The following is a 26,157-nucleotide window of genomic DNA, read 5'->3' as shown; positions in this document are numbered from 1 at the left end:
TCGCAAAGTTTCTGCATTTTCATATAGCAACATTAATAAAATAAGGCAACTGTTCAAGTTTATCATTCATTTGCATTCTAGAGAAACAAGGGTCATGTCCTTTCTTAGATATTCGGACATGAAGACTTTGAGGTTCTGAGGTCATTCATTTTCAACATTACCTTGTGATGATGCTTTACTTATGGTTGGGTTGTGATTTCATTATTTGAGACTTGTTAACCCAAAATTTATCAATTTCTATATCTCAAACATCTTAAGAAGATCTCTAATTCATTCTAGACACCTAGTTCATCATATGACTAGTGAAAAATCTAAAATTCTACTTCAACCCTGCTGTAATTGTCAGACCCAAGTAGGTTTGATTACTTACAAGTCAATGCAAGAAAATAAAAAGAAAAAGAGCTATGCCAAATATTCATCTCAAGGCGAAAGAGAAATGATATATAACTGAAATATCACGCATGCAAGTGCGACAAAAAAAAACCTTGACTATGGGAACATGCTTTTGAAGTTAGGATAATCCATGTAGCTAGTCATGTAGGATGCTAAGGATCTTTAGTGAACACAAGAGCAGGATTTAACTCATCTGCACACACATGGGAAACAAAAGATCAAAGGTTCAAGAATCAATGGGGAAGTTTTCCGCGTCTCCATTTGTAAATCCTAGTCACTAAGTGTGTTAATTTAGATGTTCCAAGGGACCTTAGGGGTCGATTGGCAGCTTATCTATGAAATGTTTTCCACCTCCATTTCAATTGGTGTATTACAAAAGGCTAAACAAACATAGTCAACCCTCTTCGAATAGGAAATGCATATTCATCATGCATATTGCATTAACATAGGTCATGTGAAAAATTCATTGTCTCCACATGCATTCTGCTAATCATCATGTCATATAGGTCTGTACACTAGGGGCATAACTGAAAAAAATCCTAAAAAATCAGATAAAGTCCTTAAAAAATCCAAAAACAGTGAAAAACTCAAAATATAAAAAACAATGAAAAAACTAAAAAATTAAAAAACATTCAAATACGATCCTGAAAAAAAATAAAATCCCAAAACACTGAAAATCTCAAAAAAAACCAAAAACATTCAAATATCAATCCACATAATCAAAAAAGCTCTTGGAAAAGAACTAAACAATAAAAAATCAATCAATCAAAAAACTTGCAATAAAATGTCTTGCGAGAAACAAATACCCTAGCAGATATCTAGCAAACACTTCACATGAAGTTAACAAAGGATACGACTATCCAGTCAAACATTTGCAATCAACTGATCGAACTATCTTATCAATTGTATCATATCCATATCAAAGTGATCATTATCTTGTCTTAAATAGAAGAGGATACACTCAAAATTAGACTGGTCAGTCTTAAACGGGGTTCACAACTTTATGAGATCAGACATTATCAACCATCACATCAGGCAACTAAGATCGAAGGCATAATGTCAGTATAGCTGCTGAATTTTGTCTAGGTCAGTCTTTATCTTTTATCATTTGGTGATAGATTATGTTTCTATGCTACTCAAGGATGTCCATAAGTGACTAGAGGAGCCATGATGGGCATTATCTTTTTCTTTGTTTTTTGTTTGTGGTGTGAACCGATGAAGTTCTAGGGAAATTTCTCTAGTGGGTGTCTATGATAGGAGCATTCATCTATTGAATGCCACACATACCTCGACCCCTAGTGTATTTCCCAGAATGGAGGGTTCACTCCTTGTCTGCTACATGTTTGTTTCTACAATGAGATATCTTTACATCTTGGTTCCTTATACCCTAATGTGCTAAGCTTCATTGTTCAATAATAAGGCTCAGTGATGAATATATGTTGTGCGATAAAATGTGTGACACAGGTTCATGATTCTTTCAATTTCATTCTCATCTCATGTGTTTCTTGATAGTCTGTTGATTTCCCATCTTCTCTCTAAATCATATTATTTATAACATTAATTCTTTCATCAATCTCTTCTCTCTATCATCTTACTAACATTTCTTCAAGGTACATCTGAGTTAAAAATTTGTTTTGGCATTATCATACAAAAAAATATATATGCATTCATATAGATACAATTGCATTCATAAACATCAATTAACATGCATTCATATAGATACCATTGCATTCATAAACATCAGTTGATATGCATACATTATAGATACCATTGCATTCATCAACATCATTGATACATACATGTAGTAATCATTGCATTCATGAATCATATAGAATCAAATAGATATACATCATATAAGCATACATGGAAAACAAAGCATAAATAGATCGCTGCCAAAAAATGCATATCATATATATATAACTAAAAAATGATAATGTGTATGAATACAATAAACAAGCCCGAAGGCTCAGATAACATGATCAAAATGTCTCAACCAACACTACATCTGTCAGTGGGTGGATCCCGTCCACTAGGTCCTGTCCCAAGATGTCAAGGTGGTCCCATAACACCACCATTGCTAGTCCATTGAGAAGTAGATCAACTCAATCTCCTTCCCATAAAGGCACTAAAACTAGGCTCTCTCTGACCCTCAGGGATAGCTCTCTGATAAGCTTGTCGAAAATAAATAGCCTCCTGTGCAACAACAAAATATCTATCTTCCTGGTCACGTGCCTCTATCATTGGTCTGAATAGATGATCATATGCATCCATGGTGATCTGAGCTCTGTTGACTACCTCATCTCTCTCCCTCTGGATATGATCCCTCTCAGCATCTAAAACACCATAGTCTACAAGGTAGACCTCTCGCTCGACATCTCATCTAGGGACCTCCTCCTCCAAACTCTGAATCCATGCTCTAAGAATCTACAGATCATCCTCATCACCCACATATCCTCTCCCACCCTCTGCAGTAGGCATGTCCTCTAGCTCTGACATATCATCATCATCATCTCCATCCTCACTGCTTGATGACTCTGAAGAATCATCTCTATCCCCAATGCTAATAGACTCGGTGTCTCCACCAATGTCTACATCCTCATCTCCACCTCCCTCTTCTCCTCCCTCATCCTCTCCCTCATCTCCTCCATCTCCCTCAGCTCCTCCCTTGGCTCCACCTTCCTCTCCTCCTCTGAATCTCTCCCCCAACTCTAGCCTCAATCCCGACCTAGGATGTCAAATCTTCTGTGTTGTAATTAGAATAATAGGATCAGTAAGTGGAATAGGCCTATGTCTGGAAAACCATGCATCATACTCTGATGTAGTCCCTGGATCTATTGCACCTCTACCCCAACCATAGAGTAATGATTGAAGAGCATCAAACTCAATAGAAGAAACATGCGGCTATTTGCATACCCCCCAATCAGATACCTCTCGAGATACACGAGAAAAGTAAGCAGTAACAATCAGTGTCACCTGTACCTCTCTGAACTATCTCAATACCCGACCTGGGAGATACATTTCTATAATCCGCTGCATCTCAAAATTCCTATCGATTAGATACCTCTGCTGTCGGTAGAAAAGGCAAGTGTACTACGTCATCCACCCAATTGGGGCAATTTGAGTAAGGTCTCCAAATAAAATGCTAAAGTATGTCAAACTGATGCCTCCAATACAAGGTGTTACCTAAACCCCTGTGTCTGATACCTACTGTGTACCTAAAAGCATAAGGCTCACCAGGCTGCAAATCAACATGAGTAATAGGCCTCGAAATGGAAATATGCTCCCATGACCAAGTCTGGAGCAGTGTCACACCATAAATGATAGATCGATACCCAAGATATACAATCCCATGCATCTGATAATACAACGTGGCAAGAAGACATGGACCCCAAGCATATACTTGTCGATGAACAATCATATCATGGAGCACTTTGCCCCATCCCACTGTAAATCTGTGACCTTGTCTATCAGGTATCAATAAACCACCAACAATACTGCATAGTACAATAGTCATGTCATCATAATCTAAATGGGCCCAAGGGATGTCATATCAGCCACTGATCTGCAAGTCTTGTATCTCACACTCAAAAAGTGCACACAATTCAACAATGCCATCATCATGGTCATACACAACTCTCTCACCACGAATTGGAATATGCAATATACACCATACATCCTCTAAGGTAATGGATGCCTCCCCAGTCAGAAGATGGAAAGAACATGTCTCGGAATGCCACCGCTCTATCAACACTGTAATCATGGCCCTGTTGGTTGTAACCTCTGGTAAGTGTAACACATAGTACAAACCAAGCTGTTGGATATGCTCAATCTCCTCATCAAGTAAATCAACACGAAGATCAAGTCCACTGGGTCTTCTCTATCGGTAGTATAGCACTCCAATGTTCTCCTGCAAAGAGAAAAAGTTTAAGATATCAGATATCAGATTATGAGAACATAAAAAAAATAAATTATCAGACGCATGACAAAAAACATTCACATACAATGAATGTGTGAAACTTACTACTAATGTGGTACACTTATGGCTTATGCGTGATGTTTATAGCGAATGCATAATGAAATGAGCGCATGGGTAACATTAAACACTATTATGTAAAGAAATTAATGAATGCGGTATGATTAGAACTAATGCGTAACATTATGAGCGTTTGCATAACATTCAGCACGAATGCGTAAAAACCGACAAGCTATTGCATGATGCAAAGGAAAAATTGAACACTGGATTTTTTTTGAAAAATAGCAAAAAACAGGTAAAAAACCAAGAAAAATTAGAAAAATAGCATGCCACTAGTCCCAAGAGGTCTCTGATATGAACGTACTCGGTCAGACAGGTGAAATCGAGCTCTATAACCAGCCATGAAGATCAAATACTCGCAAGAAAGCACAAGATTTGCAGAGAAAACAAAAGAACTTACCAAATACCAAATGAGCAAATGAAAACCTAAAATCTCTATTTATAGCTCAAAATTAGGGTTTTTTGACACCTTGATGTCCGTGGTCCCCGCTAGCTTCAAACAACTTGTTGTCTACTCAAACGATCTCTAAATCGCATGAAACTTCACACAATTACTTATTATACTGATATCGAAAACATGGTCTCAATTTTGAATTTTTCAACCACTTTTTCCGAGGGGGCATATTTACACTATATAGTAGTACCAAGGTAGACTGGGGCAAAAATTTTCATTTTCTTTGAAACAATGTCGTTCCGACATTGTCTCAAAGAGGGGCAAATGTAGACACCTAAAAATGTCTCATTGATCAAGTACTAATTATTCCTCTAATTGATTAAATAATTCTTTAATTATTTAATTAAGTTAATTAATCATATTCTTCTTGTATATGGTGAAAGTGGAAACAACAATATTGAAAGACTAAATAGATTCAACCACAAAACCCTAGCCTAACAACAACAAACATCCACCATAACATATGAAGATTACCTAAGACAATGCAAATCAAATGAAATCATAAAGATTATACCATCACATGTCCAATAGGGTTTGGATATCCATTCTTCCTATCTCCATTGATCTTGCTTGATATATTTTCTCTCAGATTTTATATGTGCACAAGAGCTCAACAAAGAACGGAAATGTGGTTGCAAGTAGGCTTGATCGCATATGAAAGTTTGAAAGCGTAGTCGGGGTTGAATGCATAGTGAGGGTTATCAATTGATTAGGATGCATAGATTGATTAGGGTTGATAATGAAGGAAGTGTCCTCTTATATAGAAGACACTATATGAAATGGAGGGATAAGATTGAGAGGTGTAAAAGATAAATGGTCGGCTATGATTAGAGGGTAGGTAAAGAAAATAATAAAATAATGAAAGGGGTAGGTAGTGTAGGAATTAAGAGATGAATGAATATTTCATAGGTAGAAAAGGCTAATAAATAAATAAATTAAATAAATATTTATTTAATTAATAGAAGAAGTGGGATCAATTAAATAAATAAGATATTTATTTAATTTAGGAAAAGGATAATTTAAATAAATAAATGTATTTATTTAAATGAGAAATAAGGCTAGAAGAGGATAAATGAATTAATTAAATAAATAAAGATTTATTTAATTAATAGAAGAATTAGGCTAAAATAATTAAATAAATAAAGATATTTATTTAATTAGATTGGACAACTTTAGGTGTCTACATTTTGCCCCTCTTTGAGACAATGCAGCTTGTCGCGTTGTTTCAAAGAAGATAAGATGAACTGATACAAAGTTGCCCCAAGATGGGAATGATATGCCCCCTTGAGAGATTGGATGAAAATGTTTGAAAAGATTGCAGACAATCTCTCGATAAGAAAGAAAGGCTAGAATGGACTGACAAGATAGAATAGAGTGACAGAGTCACAGGATAAAGAAGACTGACTCAGGAAACGAGGGCTAGAGCTAGGGCTAGGGTAGTCTATAAAATAGACCACAAGGGGAAAATATCCTCATTGTCATCCACACATCCAAGAGATTAGAGTGCAGAGAGAGAATAGAGCAGCAACAGTCAACAGTGATGGCATTGGTTCAGAGATTCGATCACATTCACCGATTTCAGAGGCCAGCAGATGCAGGACAACTGGTAAGTACCGCAAAACCTCTTTGTAGTTTGTTGCAATAAATGTTGTCATTAATGCATCATAGGTAGGGCAATAAATGCGCTTTAGGTATGTCTAGAAAAAATGTCAAGTGGGAGGAAAAACATTAAGGCACATCTGCGTTGGTGCCAGGCGTGTCTGGGTAGGCTAGGCGCGTTTGTGTCATGAATGTGCATTTATGTCTTCTAGGGAAAATTGATAGTTTTGTGATGAACATACGTTGTCGATTGGATAAACTGCTGAGAGGATACACTCAAGCAGTCCTCTAGGGAAGAATAAAATAGAAAATAGGGCCAGGATTGACAATTCTGTGATAGAACATACATTGCCAATTAGGAAACTACTTAAGAGGATACACTCAATCAGAGGCCCTAGGATAAGATAGATCAAGGCACTTTGTGATGAACAGGGAGTACCACTAGGATAGAAGCAACACTTTGTGATGAACAGTGAGTGCCACTAGGATAGAAGCAACACTTTGTGATGAATAGTGAGTGTCACTAGGATAAAAGCAACACTTTGTGATGAACAGTGAGTGTTACTAGGATATAGTATCATAAGCACTTAAGATAAAAAGCAACATTTTGTGATGAACAGGGAATGCCACTTTGACTGACACAATTGATTTGCTTGATTGTAGTACTTGCCTATGCTGGAGTCACGAGAGAGATTCCCGTCGACTCAGAGGTTACGACCAGAGTTGACATTTGAGGACCAAGCTGTCATTGAGGTTATGGGTTTGCGATTCATTCTGTATGTGCCTGAGTTTTAGGCGAACATGGGATTGTTGACTGCGCTTGTGGAGAGATGGCACTTTGAGACATGCATGTTCCATTTACTGATGGGTGATATGACAGTCACCTTGGAGGATGTGTACAGGATTTTGAGGATACCAATCGATGGAGAGTTGGTTCCTTACGATCAGGACAAAGATAGGGATGCACTGAGATGAGTGTTCTAGGATCCTGGATTGGAGATGAGGGATAGACACGTGGCTTGGGATACCATGGCACATACAGGATTAGCAATACCAGCAGTATTGGTAGGAGTGATCAGTAGGTTCCTCTATCCAGATAGGGCGACACGAGGGTTGGTTGTGGCCATATGTATTTTGACATCATTGTATCATGACACATGATTTTTGATATATATATGAGATGATTCATCTTTGCGGTAACTATATGCATGTGTACCTATGTGATGAGATGTTTCATGATGTATGTTTCTATGTGATGGTTATGATATGGATGCAAATATGTACATTATGAAATGCAATATTTTTGTTCTTTTATGTTTTTAAATGTTTATGCAAATGCAAATGATGAGAATGTAAAATGTGCTAACATGTGTTGTGTGCAGGATGTGATCTAATTGTGATATCTATATGTATGTATGAAATGCTTATATGTGGTAATGTAGGTGCAACTACATGAAATGCAAATATTTTTGGTGTCATTATACTCAGTCGTATGATAGTGGGCTACACGGACTCAAAAAGGACTATGGAAGTCAATCAAGAAAGGGGGATGGAAGATAGAAGATATGAAAGTGAAAGAGCTTCTTGTGCGTTATCATCATTGAGCTTTATTATGGCAAGTAGGTTATGACAATCGAGACATATGTTCAACCCAGAAAGTCATTGTACCTATTTGCATGGAGATAAGATAGTCTCAAACAAGGAATGCCCCAGTTCACACTAGACTCACAGTGTCCTCATATCCTTGGACAAGTCATAGCATTACTAAGAGACAATCCACAGACAACAAAAGAAAAATAGGCGACGATACCCCATCCTCGCCTTTCTAGTCAAAGACATCCTGGAGATAGAATCTCTAGTCAAAGACATCCTAGAAAAGCTAAAAGACATGTCACCAGAAAATTAAAATCAAAAGAAAACCAAGACTCGACACCAACATCCACTATAGTCCTCAAGTTTAGTGTCTCTTGTCACTTGTATAAGTCTATTTTATTGTGGTCACAATGTTTAATTTCACAGAAAGGATAGATAGCACTGAACCATATGTTGTTTGAGTCTGTTGAAAGATTTGATTTGTTGAAGCCCATTGTTGTTGTTGTGTCTCATCTGAAACTGACTGAATCCATGAAACTGATACTTTATTGTGGAGAAGATGGAACTTTATAGCGGATTGGCGATGCGAGTGTTTCTTTATTGTGGATTGTGCGTGAATAGACTAAAGAAAATTGGAAGAAACTGTACTCCTCAAAACGTGTGATGCTCTCAGTTCCACACCCATCACGAGACGTAGGATTTGCCTTAGCCATAGATAGGAGTTGATTTATTATGGATGGAAAGGGGTGAAAAGGGAGGTTTATTATGAATGGCTAACCAATCTTAGGTAGATCAATAACAAGCCATGATGGGAATGGGTATATTTATTATGCGTGGATCGGTTGTGAGTGTGTGCAAAGTGAAGGATGAAAGTGAAATCCTAAAGGAGGGAGGAGCAATGTCTCTACGCATGGTGCCAGTGACCTGGTTTTCACCATGGTAATTGCCTAGGGCGCCACCAAAGTGGTTTTCACCATTGGACGAAAATGTTTTTCTATTTTTTTTTTCAATTTTTTCAATTTTTTTGTATTTTTGAATTTTTTTGATTTTTTTGTATTTTTGAATTAGGATACTTAGAAGAGCTATGTGTAAAACCTGCGAAGATGCATGTTGTTGATAGGATCCTCCAAAGGTTCACCCTCTGTGGTTGAGAGCTGATATGCACCAGATCCATATGCTGCTGTGATGATGTAAGGACCAAGTCAATTTGGTTCGAATTTGCCCTTCTTCTCTCTGTCTTGCTGATTTTTAGGATTTTCCTTGAGAACTAATTCACCTACCTCAAATGTGTGAGGCTTTACTTTGTGGTTATAGTTGCAATGTTCCTTGGTTGAATGATGTGTTTCTCGAGTGACTATCTTCCTTGATAAAGGAACTGAGATAGAATTACTAGTGTGTGGAGTACACAGTCCCATATGCGTGTCAGCTAAAGAAGTTTGGGCATCCCTGATAACAAAGTCCCTTGAGGAAGCTCCATTAAAGGTCCATGATGTATTGCCAGAAGGGAAAGGATGTGCGGAACAAGTGGATGAGTTATGAAAGCTTGTGATTGTGAAAAGAAGTAAAAGTATCATGACATGATGGAGACTTAGGATCAACAAGTATGTGTTTTGACTTAAAAATTGTATAACTTTTGCCCCCAGTTATTTTGATATTAGGGGAGATCAACTCTTGCTCTTTTTTCTTCATAGGATTTTTATCCTTGACTTTGATTTTTGCAGAGTCCAATAGCTATTGATTTTGATTTGGACTAAAGGACTTTTCTTTATTTTTGACGTTTATATGTTTCTTTTCAAAGCTTGATTTTTGATCCCTAATGAGTAAGGGATTTTCTGATTCTTGTTGATCCAAGTCTGGGAGAGGAGTGAAAATGGAATGAGTAGATGAAATGGTAGAGCTATGTGAGCTCTCAAGAGGGCTGGCGATACACTCAATAATTTCTTTGCTAGAACCACTCTTAGGACTATTGATATCAAGAGTTGCTTGCACCACTAGAGGAGATTTGTATTTAGAATTAGTAGCCACAACACTAGGTGGTTCACACCCAATTCCTTGAAAATTATTTATGGATTGTTCTTGTTGACTGAATGTCTTAGGAGATAGTGGGAGTTGATCAATGTGAAAGATATATTCACCACATCCCATGTCTTTAACAATGAACTTTTCTTTGATCTCTTCTTGTTTTGATGTAGAAGCTTTCAAGGATTCTGGATCAATATATGCTGAAGATGGAACAACTTCTCGATTGTCTGGTATTGTTATTTTTGGTCTAGGTCGTAGATTGTTGCAATATATGAATGGATTTGGGTCAGCTTTGACGGTCACTTCAACTCCATTGTGTGGGAACTTGATACATCGATGATATGTAGATGGGACTGTGCTCATCTCATGAATCCATGGACGTCCTAGCAATATGTTGTATGTGAGATTGAGATCTAGGACTTGACAAACCACATCTTTTGTAACTGGTCCTACTCTGAGAGGCAAGGTGATTGTGCCTTTGGATGAATGCTCTTCATCATCATATGCCTTGATGGTAATTTTTTTTATAGAATTCACAACTTTATCTGACTATCCCAATTGTTTAATAGTGCTCAATGTACATATGTTAAGACCTGCTCCTCCATCTATCAGGACTCATTTTATTCAATGTTTATGTAGGAAGGCTTCAATGTGTAAAGGTGCATTATGTGGCTGGCTCACGGAGGCATCATCAGCTTTTGTAAATGTAAGGAAGTGTGGAATGGAAAGGTATCCCACCATGGCTTGAAACTGGTCCACGTTTAGATCAGTAGGGACATAAGTGTCTCTCAAGATTTTGTCAAGAATGGCTTTATGTTTGGGGGATATGCGTAAGAGCTCAAGGATGGAAATAAGTGCGAGTGTCTTCACTAACTATTCTACAAGGTCATACTCAGGCTTGGTTGATGAGGAAGTAGTGTTTTTAGCTGGAGCACCTTGCAAAGTGAATTTACCTTGGTGAGTTGTAACATTACATTCAGAGGTAGGTTCGGAAGAAGATCCAATGCCTTTTAGGACAATCTTGGGTCTTTGGGTAGAATTTCAGGCGTTTTGTCCTTGATGATAATGGTAGAGACATAATTGTCCATTGAAATGTGATTGATAGTTGAATCATAGTTATAAGATGCTCTAGTATAGTTGGTTTGGTCATCTATGGCTTTAGCTTTTCCCTTGTCATATTTTGGGAATGGTTCCTTAAACATTTCATGTTCTTGATTGGATGAGTGTCCTTCAATCTCAATGTCACCTCTATCAATGAGATCTTGTATGATGTTCTTCAGTCGATGGAAATTTCCTATCTTATGACCCTTGCTCTTATGAAATTCACAATATTCATCATCATTCCACCAATTTGGTTTGACCTTTGGTTCATATGGAGGTAGATCTGGAATTGTTATTATTTTGTTTACCACTAGCTGTTTGAAAACTGACTCACGTGGTTCTCCCAATGGAGTGTACTTCCTTCGTGATTTTGAAGTTGTTTGAGTATTCACTTGATTGTTTGTAGAGCTTGATCTAGAAAAAATGATTTTGGGTCATACCATTTGGCATCAACAACACCATCATTGACTGTGTTCTTGTTTTTGTTCCAAAATCTTCGCTTATCTTTTCCTTTAAAGTCCTCTTTGTTTTCTTTGAATATTTTAATTACTCCTTGTTCAATTAGGACCTTTTCTATTGCTAAGCCTTTTTCAATGATGTCCTTGAAGGTGGACAAACAAGCTTTTCTTAGGTCATAACCAATGTCTTTGTTAACATTCTGGGTGAACATCTCTACCATTTGTTTTTGTGGAATTTCAGAAGAGCATCTGTTGGCTAGATTCCTCCATCTTTGTAATAATGATGAAAAAGATTCTCCATCTTTTTACTTGGTGTTGCACAAAGTAGTGACTGATATGTCTGTCTCTATGTTGTATGAGAAATGTTGGATGAATGCCTCTGCTAAGTCACCCCATGACTTAATACCGGGTGGAAGTTGGGAGAACCATTCCATAGTTTGATCACCTAAGCTTTATGGGAATAATCTCATCAAATATGTCTCTTCTGCTGCTACCTCAATGCAAGCTGTGAAAAACTGTCTTATGTGTGCCTTAGGATCCCCTTTTCCTCTGTACTTATCCAACTTAGGTGTCACAAAGTGTGTAGGAAATGGAGGCATTGGAATGCTCTTGTCAAATGGATCGGGACACATGTCTCTCATTGTGTAAGTTGGCTTCGGTGTATTTATGTCCTCCATTTTCTTTTGTAAGTCCTTGATTTGTTGTTCCAAATTATTCTTAGGTGGAGACCGACTTCTTGGACCATACCCCATGCTTTAACCACTATGTGGAGAAGCATGTTGCATATATGGATGGTATTGATCATACACATGTTCATATGGGGGAGGTCTATAATGATGCTGCGTATATGGACCACTTGGTATAGAGTCATGGTGAGGAATGGAATATTTGCTTTGTCCATGTATACCATACTCTATAGGCATGTCATGAGTTTGTTCTAGTGTGTTGCCCCCAAATTTGACGTGGGGTTTCCTTGTGTCCAAATTTTGAGCATGCCTTTGAATATCCAATTGCTTTGGTGGTTGATCCTTAGCATTGGTATGTGATTGAGCATATTTTTCTGCATAAGACTTCCATAATGGTCTGTGAAGGTGAGTATCATATGCTTGACCATGTGTGTATGGGACCTCTAGTTTTTGAAACAAAGATGATGGTGATTTAGGCACCATATGTGGTCCTCTATTGCCTCCACTATTAGGCCTCCTTTGATCCATGTTGAGGTGAGGTTGTTGCAAAGGTCGATTTTCCATTATTTGAGATATGTCAAAATCATGAGGTATCTTGGCTCCACTTTGTGCCATCATTTGTAAGAAGTATTGTCTATCTCTCCTCATTATTTCCTCAACCAATCGATTGAAATGGGGATCCATAATGGAGTCTTCCACTTCTACTGAATGCATGAAAAAGTTGTCCATATTGTCATTGTGTGTATCATTGTTGTTTGTAGTGTCCATGTTGTCAACATTTGGAATGTTTCTATAGGCATCCATGTCAGGTAATGTTGCATGATCAGAATTGAAAAAGATATCATTGTCATACTCATAGGAACTCATGTTTGCGGACTCTTGAGCCTCTTTAGCTTCTCTCCTAGATTTTTGGGAATGGGTTTCAACCATGAACTAGGTATTGGCCAAGATGTGTGAGACTAGATGAAAATGGAAAGAGTATGGAAGACCAAGAGTTAGATGGAATATAAATGAATCTGAGATGTACTTGCAATGTCCAAATTGTAAGACCAAGTATGTATGTAGTAGAGTAGGTGTGGCTTCCAAAGAGATGACAGTTTCTCTTGATGAGGTAAGTTGACCTTGACTCTAAGTAAGACCAAATGAGACCCAAAGGTGATAGACCTTGATGAGGGACCACTTAACAAAATGTTGTTGTATGTAGTATGTTGACAAAGTATGATGAGGACAAGCAAGTGACCTTTTGACTCAAGTTTAGACAAACGTGAATGCAATGCAAGGTGTAAAGCAATGATGGACTTTGTGAGACCCAAAAATAGGTTGAATGCTAGATGAAAATCTAGAGAAATAACTTAGAAAGCTCAAGAATTCTGAAAATGATTGCTCTTGTTTGTTGGACTGTAAATTTTTCCAATTTGTGAAGTTGTTTTGTTGTGACCCAATCTGAAATTTTGACTATATTTCCATGACAAGAGGACATAATGTTGATGAAGACTCAATGTTTGCAAGTGTCTAGACTCAAAATGAATCAAAGAAAAGTGTGTTGTTTGATGTAAAATTTGTTTTGCATACACTTGAAGACACAAAAGACACAATGTTTTGATGTTTGGTCTTGAATGTTTGATAGTTCAAAATAAGACAAGCACAATTCTTATGGTTGGCCAGGACAATAGTTGTTGATCCCACATGGAGTTTCCCCCGAGGCTACGCTATTCAGAGCAGATACTTAGATGCTTGACCCCACTGGCTCCACCCTCGACACTCACTTCTCGGGGTAGCCAAGCATCAGTCCCCATGAAAACTCCTCGTGGCGAACTTTGTATCTCTACTAAGAAACGTATGTGTGTGGGCTGCTACCAGAGGTCCGACCTCCTGCCCCAACGACTAGAAGGATTTTGGCTTCTAAAACAACGAGGTGCTAGTAAGGGCATCCACTCGTGTGGCCATACATGCGGCACTTTTAGCTCTATAAATACAGAAGGCTCCTAGCCAGTAGGGGTTACGCCCTACAAATGATCAAATAAATTTGATCAAATGTGTTTATGGGGAGACATAGTGTCGGTATGAACTAATCAACACACGTTATCCATAGTTTTCACCATGAATACAATTATTTATAGTAGTTTGGAAGAATATGGATTTTATTTTGCTACCACTTGGGTCGTTCTCTCCTCACTAGTAGTCCTAATGACCACACGGGGAGACAGACCCTCTAAAGATGAAACAAAAAGAGCCTATTGTTCAAGACACAAAAGACAATGGTTCAATTTTAGTGCACCAATTGAAGTGTTTTCTAGTATATGAAAACAAGGCACACAATAAAGATCAAAAACCCTTGCAAAGCTCCCGCAACAAAGATCTATTAGTAGTTTGGATTGTTTCAAATGATCACCCCTTCCTACAAGCACACAAGTTAGGTAAATTTTAGATCCAAAAGACTTTGTGAAATAGGGGTCTTCAACAATGCGTTTTGTTGACCAATTCAAAGATCTGATTCATCATAAAAAAATACCACCTGTAAAATTTCAAGATATTTCCAGAAATGTAAGAAAATCCAAAACATTTGCTAATTTGCTCCAAAAATTAATTTTTTATGAAAAAACATAAAAAATTCATATAAAATGAAAAATCAATCCAAAAAATCTAAAATTTTTACTGGAGAGTCTTGATGGGCTTCCAAACTTGCTTAAAAAAATTTCTACAACAAATCCAAGCAGTTTGTGAGATATGAGTAAAATAATGCAAAACCCTAATTTTTAAAGATCCAATTTTTGAGGAATGATTTTGCATCAAATTTAAAATCACAAAGAACATATCCTATGTATAATTCTAAGAGATTTCCAAAAATGTAATAAAATCCAAAAAATTCGCTAATTTTCTCTCAAAATTAATTTTTTATGAAAAATCATAAAAAATTCATATAAAATGAATCGTTGATCTAAAAAATGTAAAATTTTTACTGAACACTTTTGATAATTTTCCTGACTTGAAAAAAAAATTTGATGCTAAAATTTGAAGTAGTTTGTGAGATCTGATCAAAATAAGGAAAAACCCTAATTTTTAAAGATCCTATTTTTGGGGAAATATTTTGCATCAAAATTAAAATCACAAAGAATAGATCCTGTGTATAATTATGAGATATTTCCAAAAATGTAAGAAAATCCTAAAAATTCACTCATTTGCTCTCAAAATTATATTTTTATGAAAATTCATAAAAAAATCATAGAAAATTAAAATATGCTCCAATAGATCTGAATTTTTCTTTACGAGCTCTTGATACTATCTTCAACCTACCAAAAACATGTGGTGCAAAATTTCCAAGCCGTTTGTGAGATATGATCAAATCTCTCCAAGATCTTGATTTTGTGTCCAAAACCCTAGTTGCACAAGGTTATTCTCCATATTGTTTTACAAAACAGCAATATAGGATTAGAAAATTCTGCAAAAAATATAGATCTAACAAAAATCCATGTCCCATGGGGCGTGCCAAAATGTATATGGTGAAAGTGGAAACAATAATATTGAAAGACTAAATAGATTCAACCACAAAACCCTAGCCTAACAATAACAAAGATCCACCATAACATATGAAGATTACCTAAGATAATGCAAATCAAATGAAATCATAAAGATTATACCATCACATGTCCAATAGGGTTTGGATCTCCATTCTTCCTATCTCCATTGATCTTGCTTGATATATTTGCTCTCAAATTTTATATGTGCACAAGAGCTCAACAAAGAAGGGAAATGTGGTTGCAAGTAGGCTTGATCGCATATGAAAGTTCGAAAGCATAGTCGGGGTTGAATGCATAGTGAGGGTTATCAATTGATTAGGATGCATAGATTGATTAGGGTTGATAATGAAGGAAGTATCCTCTTATATAGAAGACACTATATGAAATGGAGGGATAAGATTGAGAGGTGTAAAAGATAAATGGTCGGCTATGATTAGAGGGTAGGTAAAGAAAATAATAAAATAATGAAAGGGGTAGGTAGTGTAGGAATTAAGAGATGAATGACATGTGTCATAGGTAGAAAAGGCTAATGAATTAATTAAATAAATAGATATTTATTTAATTAATAGAGGAAGTGGGATCAATTAAATAAATAAGATATTTATTTAATTTAGGAAAAGGATAATTTAAATAAATAAATGTATTTATTTAAATGAGAAATAAGGCTAGAAGAGGATAAATGAATTAATTAAATAAATAAAGATTTATTTAATTAATAAAAGAATTAGGCTAAAATAATTAAATAAATAAAGATATTTATTTAATTAGACTGGACAATTTTAGGTGTCTACACTTCTAATTTCATATTTCCTCATCATCTTACTAATTATCCTATTTTCTATTTCTATCATCATTTAATCATTTTAACCCTTTTGTAAATATTAATTAAATATTTGTTATTTAATTAATTTTGATTAATTCCCCAATTTAAATAATCTTAATTATTTAAATTCTATTCTCAATTTCTATCTCTAATCATCTAATCATTAACCCTTTTCTAAATATTAATTAAATATTTATTATTTAATTAATTGTGATTTAATCCTTTAATTTAAATAATCTTTATTATTTAATTAAAGTCCATTTCTAAATAATTAAATAGTTTCTTTAAATTATTTAATTAGCTAATTAATTCTTCCATTTCCAAATCCCCAAATCGCCAAATTCTAATTTCATTTAAAATCAAATTCTTCTAAATTCTTCCAAATTCAATTACATGTGCATGATTTCAAAAGCCAAATTGAAAATCCAAGTCAAGTTCTAAATATATTCAAATACTAAATTGAATTTAAAATAAATTCAATTATTTGAATTAAATCTCATGCAAAGATTAAATTGAAAATCTAAGTTAAAGTGCAAGCACATGCTAAATTACTTAATTCAATCAATTAATTAAATAAATCATTTATCTCTCCAGTCTCTATTTCCATCTTCTAGTTAGCCTTTTCTAAATAAAGTTCTCTTTGTTATCTTCTTTATTTCCTCCAATCTTTCTTTTTCTTCTTTCAGTTAGCTTTTTCTCAATCAGTTGACTCAATTAATCTATTCAATCTATTCTGTTTCACCTTCAAGTCAACAGTTCAATTATCAATCAGCATGTGAGTTCACATGAGTTCTACCTCTTGATCATTTTGTTCCACCTTTCAATCAATCTTCTCCAAAAATCTATAAATTGAGCATTCAATCCTCACAATTCCTCTGAATCACAAACTTTGAATCTTTGTGTCAATTGTAGGTTGCCAGCCGAATATTTGAGAGCCATCATACCACAGAGAGGAGAAGAGCAATGGAAGCCATATGCGATCATGGAATAGGGAGTTTTGATTAATATATTTTACATTCCTATTTCTTAATTGCATTATTTCATTGGTTTTATGTTTGAATTTCTTAGATAGTTAAGGAATTCATGATTGTCCTTATTTCCTATTTAGCAATGATGAATTTGAGTATAGCATACCACTGTATAGTGTAAATATTCCCCCTTGGAAAAGGTGGTCAAAAAATTCAAAAATTGAGACCATATTTTTGATATCAGTATAATGAGAAATCGTGTGAAGTTTCATTCAATTTCAACATCGTTTGAGTAGGCTACAAGTTATTTGAAGTTGACGGGGATTGCGAGGGTTGAGGTGGCCAAAAAACCCTAATTTTGAGCTTTAAATAGATAATTTAGGTTTTCATTTGCTCATTTGCAATTTGTTAAGTTCTTGGTTTTCTTTGCGAATTCTTTGCTTTCTTGCGAGTATTTGATCATCATGACTGGTTATAGAGCTCGATTGCACTTGTCTGATCGAGTTCGTTCATATCAAAGACCTCCTGGGACTGGCGGCATGGTATTTTTCTAAATTTTTTGCTTGTTTTTGCTATTTTTTCCAAAAAAATTTTGTGTTCAATTTTTTGCATTAGCCTGTTGATTTTTACGCATTTTCTATTATCATACCACATTTACTTTAAGTGTTACACATACGCTTTAAATGTTATGCATTAGTTTGTTTCTTCATGCATTCGATGTAAATGTTACGCATGCGCTTATTACCTTACTCATTAGTTGTAAATGTCATGCATAAGCATTTATTGTACCACATTAGAGCTAAATGCCACACATTCATTGTATGTGAAGGTATTTTGTCATGCGTCTGATTTTTTTTTTCTTCTCGTGATCCGATATTTGATATTTTGAACATTTTCTCTTTGTAGGAGAACATTGGAGTGCTATATTGCCGACAGAGCAGACCTAGTGGACTTGATCTTCGTACTGATTTACTTGAGGAGGATAGTGAGCATATTCGACAACTTGGTTTATATTATGTGTTACACTTTGCAGAGGTTACGATCAACATGACCTTGATTACAGCTTTGATAGAGTGATGGCATTCTGAGACATGTTCTTTTCATCTTCCTACTAGTGAGGCATCTATTACTTTAGAGGATGTATGGCATATATTGCATATTTCTATTCGTGGTGAGAGAGTTGTCTATGACCATGATGATGGCATTGCTAGATTTTGTGCACTTTTCGAGTGTGAGGTATAGGATTTGCAGATCAGTGGTTGGTACGATATCCCTTGGGCAGGACTAGACTATGATCATCTGACTATTATACTATGCAGTATTGTCAATGGTTTGTTGATCCCTGATAGACAAGGTCATGGATGTCCAATTGGATGGGGCAGAGTGCTCCGTGATATGATTGTACATCGATGAGTATATGCTTGGGGTCTGTGCCTTCTAGCCATGTTGTATTATCAGATGTATAGGATTGTATACCTTGGATATCATTCTATTAGTTGTGGTGTGACACTGCTCCAGACGTGGGCATGGGAGAATATTTCTATTGCGAGACTTGTTATTCATGTTGACTTGCATCCTGGTGAGCCTTATGCTTATAGGTACATAGTGGGTATCAGACACAAAGGATCGGGTAACACTTTTTATTGGAGACATCAGCTATATATTCTGTAGCATTTTATTTGGAGACCATACTTAGATTGCCCTAGTTGGGTGGATGATGCAATACACTTGCCCTTCTTCTGATAGCAGAGATATTTGATCGGTAGGACATTTGAGACTCAGTGGATCATTGAGATGTATCTCCCAGGTTGGGTACAGAGACAGTTCGGGGAGGTACAAGTTACACCAGTGGTGACAACTTATTTTGCTAGTGTATCTCTGGAGGTATCTGATTGGGGGGTTTGTATACAACCTCATGTTGCTTTGGCTGAGTTTGATGCTCTTCAGCCACAACTTTGGGGTTGGGGTAGAGGTGTAGTGGATCCAGGTACTATGCCAGAGTATGATGCATGGTGGGCTAGACATAGGCCTATTCCACTTACTAATCCTATTGTTTTGGTTGCAACACAACAAATTCGACATCCTAGATAGCGTCTGAGGATAGACTTGGGGGAGAGAGCTAGAGGAGCGGAGGGTAGTGGAGGAGCTGAGGGAGGAGAGGAGGGAGGTGGAGGAGACGAGGACGTAGATATTGGTGGAGACACCGAGTCTACTAGCAACATAGATGACAATGATTCTTCAGGGTCATCGAGCAGTGAGGATGGCGATGATGAGGATACTGACATGCTAGAGTTGGAGGATGAGGTCACTAGATGAGATGCCGAGTGAGAAGCCTATCGTAGGGACTATGGTGCAGTAGAGGTTGAGAGGGATCATCTCCAGAGGGAGAGATATGAGGCAGTTAGGAGAGATCAGATCACCATGGATGCATATGATTAGCTATTCGGACCAGTGACTAAGGCACGCATCCAGGCAGATAGGTATTTTGTTGCTGCACAGGAGGCTATTTATTATCGATAGGATTATGAGAGAGCTATCCCTGAGGGTCAGAGAGAGACTAGTTTTAGTACCTTCATGGGGAGGAGATTGATTTGATCTACTTCTAGATGGACTACCAGTGGAGGAGTCATGGGTCCACCTCGACATCTTGGGGTAGGATCTAGTGGGCAAGACCCACCTATCGACAGAGGTAGTGTCAGTTGAGACACATTGATCATGTTATCCGAGCCTTCAGGCTTGCTTATTTTATTCACACACATTATCATTTTTGAGTTATATATATGATATGCAGTTTTTTGGCGGTGATCTATTATGTTTTGCCTTCCATGTATGTTTATATGATGCTATGAGTTATATGATGTATATCTATTTAACTCTATATGATTCATGAATGCAATGGTTACTACATGATTTATCAATGATGCTTTATGCATGCACTTTGAAACTATATGTATGCATTTTTGTTTTATATGTATGTAGGAATGATGTTTATGAATGCAATGGGATTTATATGTATGCATGTTTTTTGTATGATAATGGCAGAACAAATTTTTAACTCGGATGCACCTTGAAGAAATGTTAGTAAGATGAAGGAGAGAAGAGATTGATGAAATAATGATGTTAGAAAAGAATATGATTTAGACATAAGATGGGAAACCAACAGACTATCAAGAAACATATGAGATGAGAATGAATTTGAATCATGAACCTATGTCATTTATTTTATTGTGCAATATATATTCATCACTGAGCCTTATTATTGAACAATGAAGCTTAGCACATCAGGGTATAAGGAACCAAGATGTAAAGATATCTCATTGAAGAAACAAACACCTAGCAGATAAGGAGTGAACCCCTCCATTCTGGGAAATACACTAGGGGTCAAGGTATGTGTGGCATTCAATAGTTGAATGCTCCTATCACAGACACCCACTAGAGCAATTTCCCTAGAACTTGATCGATTCACACCACAAACAACAAACAAAGAAAAATATAATGCCCATCATTACTCCTCTAGTCACTTGTGGACATCCCTGAGTAGCATAGGAACATAATCTGTCACCAAATGATAAAAGATAAAGACTGACCCAAAGAAAATTCAGCAGCTATACTAACCTTGTGCCTTCGTTCTTAGTTGCTTGATGTGATGGTTGATAATGTCTGATCTCATAAAGTTGCGGACCCCATTTAAGACTGACCTGTTTGATTTTGAGTGTATCCTCTTATGTTTAAGACAAGATAATGATCACTTGATATGGATATGATATGATTGATAAGACAGTTCAATCAGTTGATTGCAGATGTTTGACTGGGTAGTCATATCCTTTGTTAACTTCGTGCGAAGCATTTGCTGGATATTTGCTAGGGCATTTGTTTCTTACAAGACATTTTATTGCAAGTTTTTTGATTGATGGATTTTTGATTTTTAATTCTTTTCCAAGAGCTTTTTTGACATTTTGGATTGTGGATTGATATTTGAATGTTTTTTGGCTGATTTTTTAAGGATATTTTGCAGATGTTTTTGATATTTTCGATAGACTTTTTCCAATGTTTTGGATTTTTTCAGGACTTTTTATGATTTTTATGATTTTTTTAGGACTTTATATGATTTTATAGGATTTTTTTCAGGACTTTATATGATTTTTAGGATTTTTTCAGGACTTTATATGATTTTTAGGAATTTTTCAGTTATGCCCCCAGTGTGCAAATCTATATGACATGATGATCTATAGAATGCATGTGAAGACAATGAATTTTTGACATGACCTATGTTAATGCAATATGCATGATGATGATGTGTTTCCTATTAGAACAAGGTTGACTGTGTTTGTTTAGCCTTTTGTAATACATCAATTGAAATGGTGGTGCAAAACATTTCATAGATAAATGATCAATCGATCCTTAAGGTCCTTTGGAACATCCAAATTAACACACTTAGTGACTAGGATTTACAAATGGAGATGCAAAAAACTTCCCCATTGGTTCTTGAAACTTTGATCTTCTTTTGCCCATGTGTGTGCAAATGAGTTAATTCTCGCTGTTGTGTTCACTAAAGATCCTTAGCATCCTATATGACTAGCTATGTGGATTATCCTAACTTCAAAAGCATCCCGAATAGAGCCTCACTGCCAACAAGCTTTTAGGGCTCCAACGAGGTTATAGACTGTAATTTCTCAAATATTTCTCCATTGTTAGAAGGAGTTCATAGCCCTGATGGAGTTAATTGCATGTTCCCATAGTCAATCTTTTTGTCTCACTTTGTATGTGTGATATTTCAGTTATATATCATTGCTCTTTTTCCTTGAGATTAATATTTAGCATAGCTCTTTTTTCTTTTATTATTTTCTTGCCTTGACTTGTAAGTAATGAAACCTACTTGTGTGTGATAATTACAATGATGCTGAAGTAGAATTTTAGATTTTTCACTAGTCATATGATCAACTAGGTGTCTAGAATGAATTAGAGATTTTGTTATTGTGTTTGAGATATAGAAATTGATAGATTTTGGGTTAACAAGTCTCAAATAGTGAAATCACTACCAAACTATAAGTAAAGCATTGTCATAGGGTAATGTTGAAAATGAATGACCTTAGGACCTCAAAGACTTCATGTCTAAATGTCTAAGAAAGGAGATGACCCTTGTTTCTCTTAAATGCAAACGAATGGCAAACTTGAATAGTTGTCTTGTTTTATTGATGTTGCTATATGAAAATCGATATGATGTGCTTAGAAAGAAACTATATGTAATGCAATGCTTTAAATAAAATGATATGCAATGTAGAAAGTAAAACCTAAACTAACCCAACCCTTAGGTATAGTATCGTTTAAGGTGCATGTTGTTCATAGGGTCAAAGAGTGGATATCCCTCCATGGTAGCCAAATTATATTCTCCATTGCCTATAACCCTTGTTATGATAAAAGGACCTAACCAGTTAGGTTCAAACTTCCCTGGCTTTTCTCATTCCACTAGGTTTCTTTGGTTCTCTTTGAGAACTAGATCTCCCACTTCAAAAGTTCATGGGTACACTCATTTATTATAACTCCATCTTAGTCTGTTTTGATAACCTTGTAGATGATTGAAAGCATTTTGTCTCTTTTCATCAAGCGTTTCTAGCTCTTGTAATCTTGCTACCCGATAATCTTCCTCCGATATGATGTTTTGTAAAGAGACTCTTAGAGATGGTATTTCTATTTCAATGGGGAGTATGCTTTTGTACCATAGACCAAGGAATATGGTGTTGCTCCTGTAGGGGTGCGTACTCCTGTTCTATAAGCCTAAAGAGTGAGATTCAATTGGAGATGCCAGTCCCGTCTTGTGTCAGTGACGACTTGCTTAAGGATCTTCAATATTGTTTTATTTGTTTCCTCTGCTCGTCCATTTCTTTGCGAATAATATGGTGTGGCAAATCTCTATTGTATTTGAAATTTGTCACACAATTATTTCACTTCTTGATTTTAAAATTGTCGTCCATTATCTGTCACGAAGCACATTGGAATCCCGTATCTATAAATAATGTAATTGAGCATGAATTTTTCTATTTTATTTCCAGTGGTATATGTAAGAGGAATTTCCTCGACCCATTTGGTAAAGTACTCAGTAGCTATTAAGATGAACTTGTTCTCGTTGGAAGAAGTATGATTGATTTTACCCACTAGATCTAATCCCCATTGTGAAAATGGCCATGGTGATGTAATAGGTTGAAGATCTTGTGCTGGTGCATGAATGAGATCTCCATGCATTTGACATTTGCCTTTCATTTTTGTACATATTTATAGGCATCTTTTTCCATATTTGGCTAGTAATAACCTATTCTTAGCAATTTATTTGACAATGGTGGACCACTTTGATGCGCCCCACAAATTGCATCATGGACTTTCTTTAGAGCAAGTTGTGCTTCATTTTCATCAAGACATCGGAGAAGAGTTCCATCGAAGCCCTTTCTATATAGTGTATCAACTATAATAGTGTGTCTAGATGCCTGACGAATAAGAGTCTTGTTTTGATTTTTGGACAGATCTGGTGACATGTACTGAGTGTGTAAATATGCATATATTTCATTGTAACAAGGGGATTCTAGACCCACAATTGCACATACATATTTTGTTGAGGGAGTCTCATATGCTGGTATCATTAACTGTTCTATAATAAACTCAAACTGAGTTTCATTAGTAGGCATATTTAGAAGAGATAGTATTGTAGCCATAGCATTAGCTGCCTTGTTTTGTATCCTTGGAATCTATTCGAAAGTTATTTTTCTGAAATGATTTTTGTAATCTTCTACCATTTGCTTATAAGGTAGGAGTTTATCATCTTTAGTATTGTAGTAATCATTAACTTGGTTTACAATCAGTTGCGAGTCACCAAAGACCTGCAATTCTTTTATTCTCCACTGTATAGCTGTACGAAGTCCTATGAGGAGAGCTTCATACTTGGCTATATTGTTTGTGCATGGAAAACTTATCCTAAATGACTTAGGTATAGAGTCACCCTGAGGGGTGATGAAAAGAATCCCATATCCAGATCCATGGCTTGTATATGACCCATCAAAGTATAATTTCCACATTGTAGATGTTGTCAACATAAATACTGATTCGTTTGGAAAGTCTATGAGCAATGGGTGCCTATCTTGTAAAGGAGCCTCTGCTAATAGATCTGCCATAATTTGTCCTTTGATGGCCTTTCTATCTATGTACTCTATATCAAACTCACCCAGGATCATGACCCAGTTAGCTAATCTCCCGGTTAATGTTGCTCTGCTCAATAGGTACTTGAGTGGATCAAAGCCTGCAACGAGTTGCACCTTGTGACTCAGCATGTAATGTCTAAGGTTTTGATATGCGAAGATTACAGATAAACATGCCCGTTCTATAGGAGTATAATTAAGCTCATAACCAATCAATGTTCTACTTATATAGTAAATAGCTCTTTCTTTCCTTGTTCATCATACTGTGCCAACAAAGCTCCTAGAGCTGAGTTTTTGGCTGATATATATAGTAACAAAGGTTTTCCTGGAGTAGGTGGTACTAACACAGGTGTGTTTAGAAGATATTCTTTTAGAGCTTGAAAATATTCCTAGCATTGTTTTGTCCATTTAAAAGTAATTCCTTTTCCGAGTAAGTGCTAGAATGAATGACATTTATCTGCTAGCTGTGCTATGAATCTCCTTATGGATTGTAGTATTCCTTGTAACACTCTTAGTTGTTTAAGTGTTGACGAAAATTACATATCTATGATTTCTTTAACATTTGCAGGGTCTACTTCAATTCCTTGGTTTGAGATGATAAACCCTAATAGTTTACGTGTTGTTACACCAAACACACACTTCTTTGGGTTTAGCCTAATATTGTACTGCTCCAACCGATCAAATATCTGTGCAAGGACCGCAAGATGACCTTCTCTTGTCAAACACACACTTCTCTATGATTTAGCCAGTAAGTCATCCACATAATCTTCCATTATGTTGTGGATCATGTCATGAAATAGCATTGTCATGGCTCTTTGGTACGTTGCTCCTATGTTTTTTAGACCAAAAGGCATCACATTCTAGCAGTATGTTCCCCATGGGTAGGTAAAAGTTGTTTTATGTCAATCTTCTAGTGCAATTTTAATTTGGTTGTATCTTGAGAAACCATCCATTAATGATAGAATTTCATTCCCAACTATTAAATCAACTATCATATCGATATTGGGTAGTGGGAAATCATCCTTAGGACAAGCTTTATTTAGATCTCAAAAATTGGTACAGATTCTTATGCCTCCTATGGGCTTAGTCATAGCTACTAGGCTATATATCCATTCTGCATAGTCGATAGGTTGAATGAAACCTACATCCAATAGCTTTTGGAGTTCTATTTTAACTATTAATGCAATTTGAGGATGCATTTTTCTAAATTTTTGCTTGTAAGGTTTAACTCCTGGTAAGAAAGGTAAATGATGTAACACCAATTCAGGATTTAAGCTTGACATATCTGCATAGGACCAAGAAAATTTGATAGGTCATTGCTTGAA

The sequence above is a fragment of the Cryptomeria japonica genome, chromosome 1 (assembly GCF_030272615.1).
Source record: "Cryptomeria japonica chromosome 1, Sugi_1.0, whole genome shotgun sequence".
NCBI classification, from domain to species: Eukaryota; Viridiplantae; Streptophyta; class Pinopsida; order Cupressales; family Cupressaceae; genus Cryptomeria; species Cryptomeria japonica.
This window is presented reverse-complemented; position numbering follows the sequence as displayed.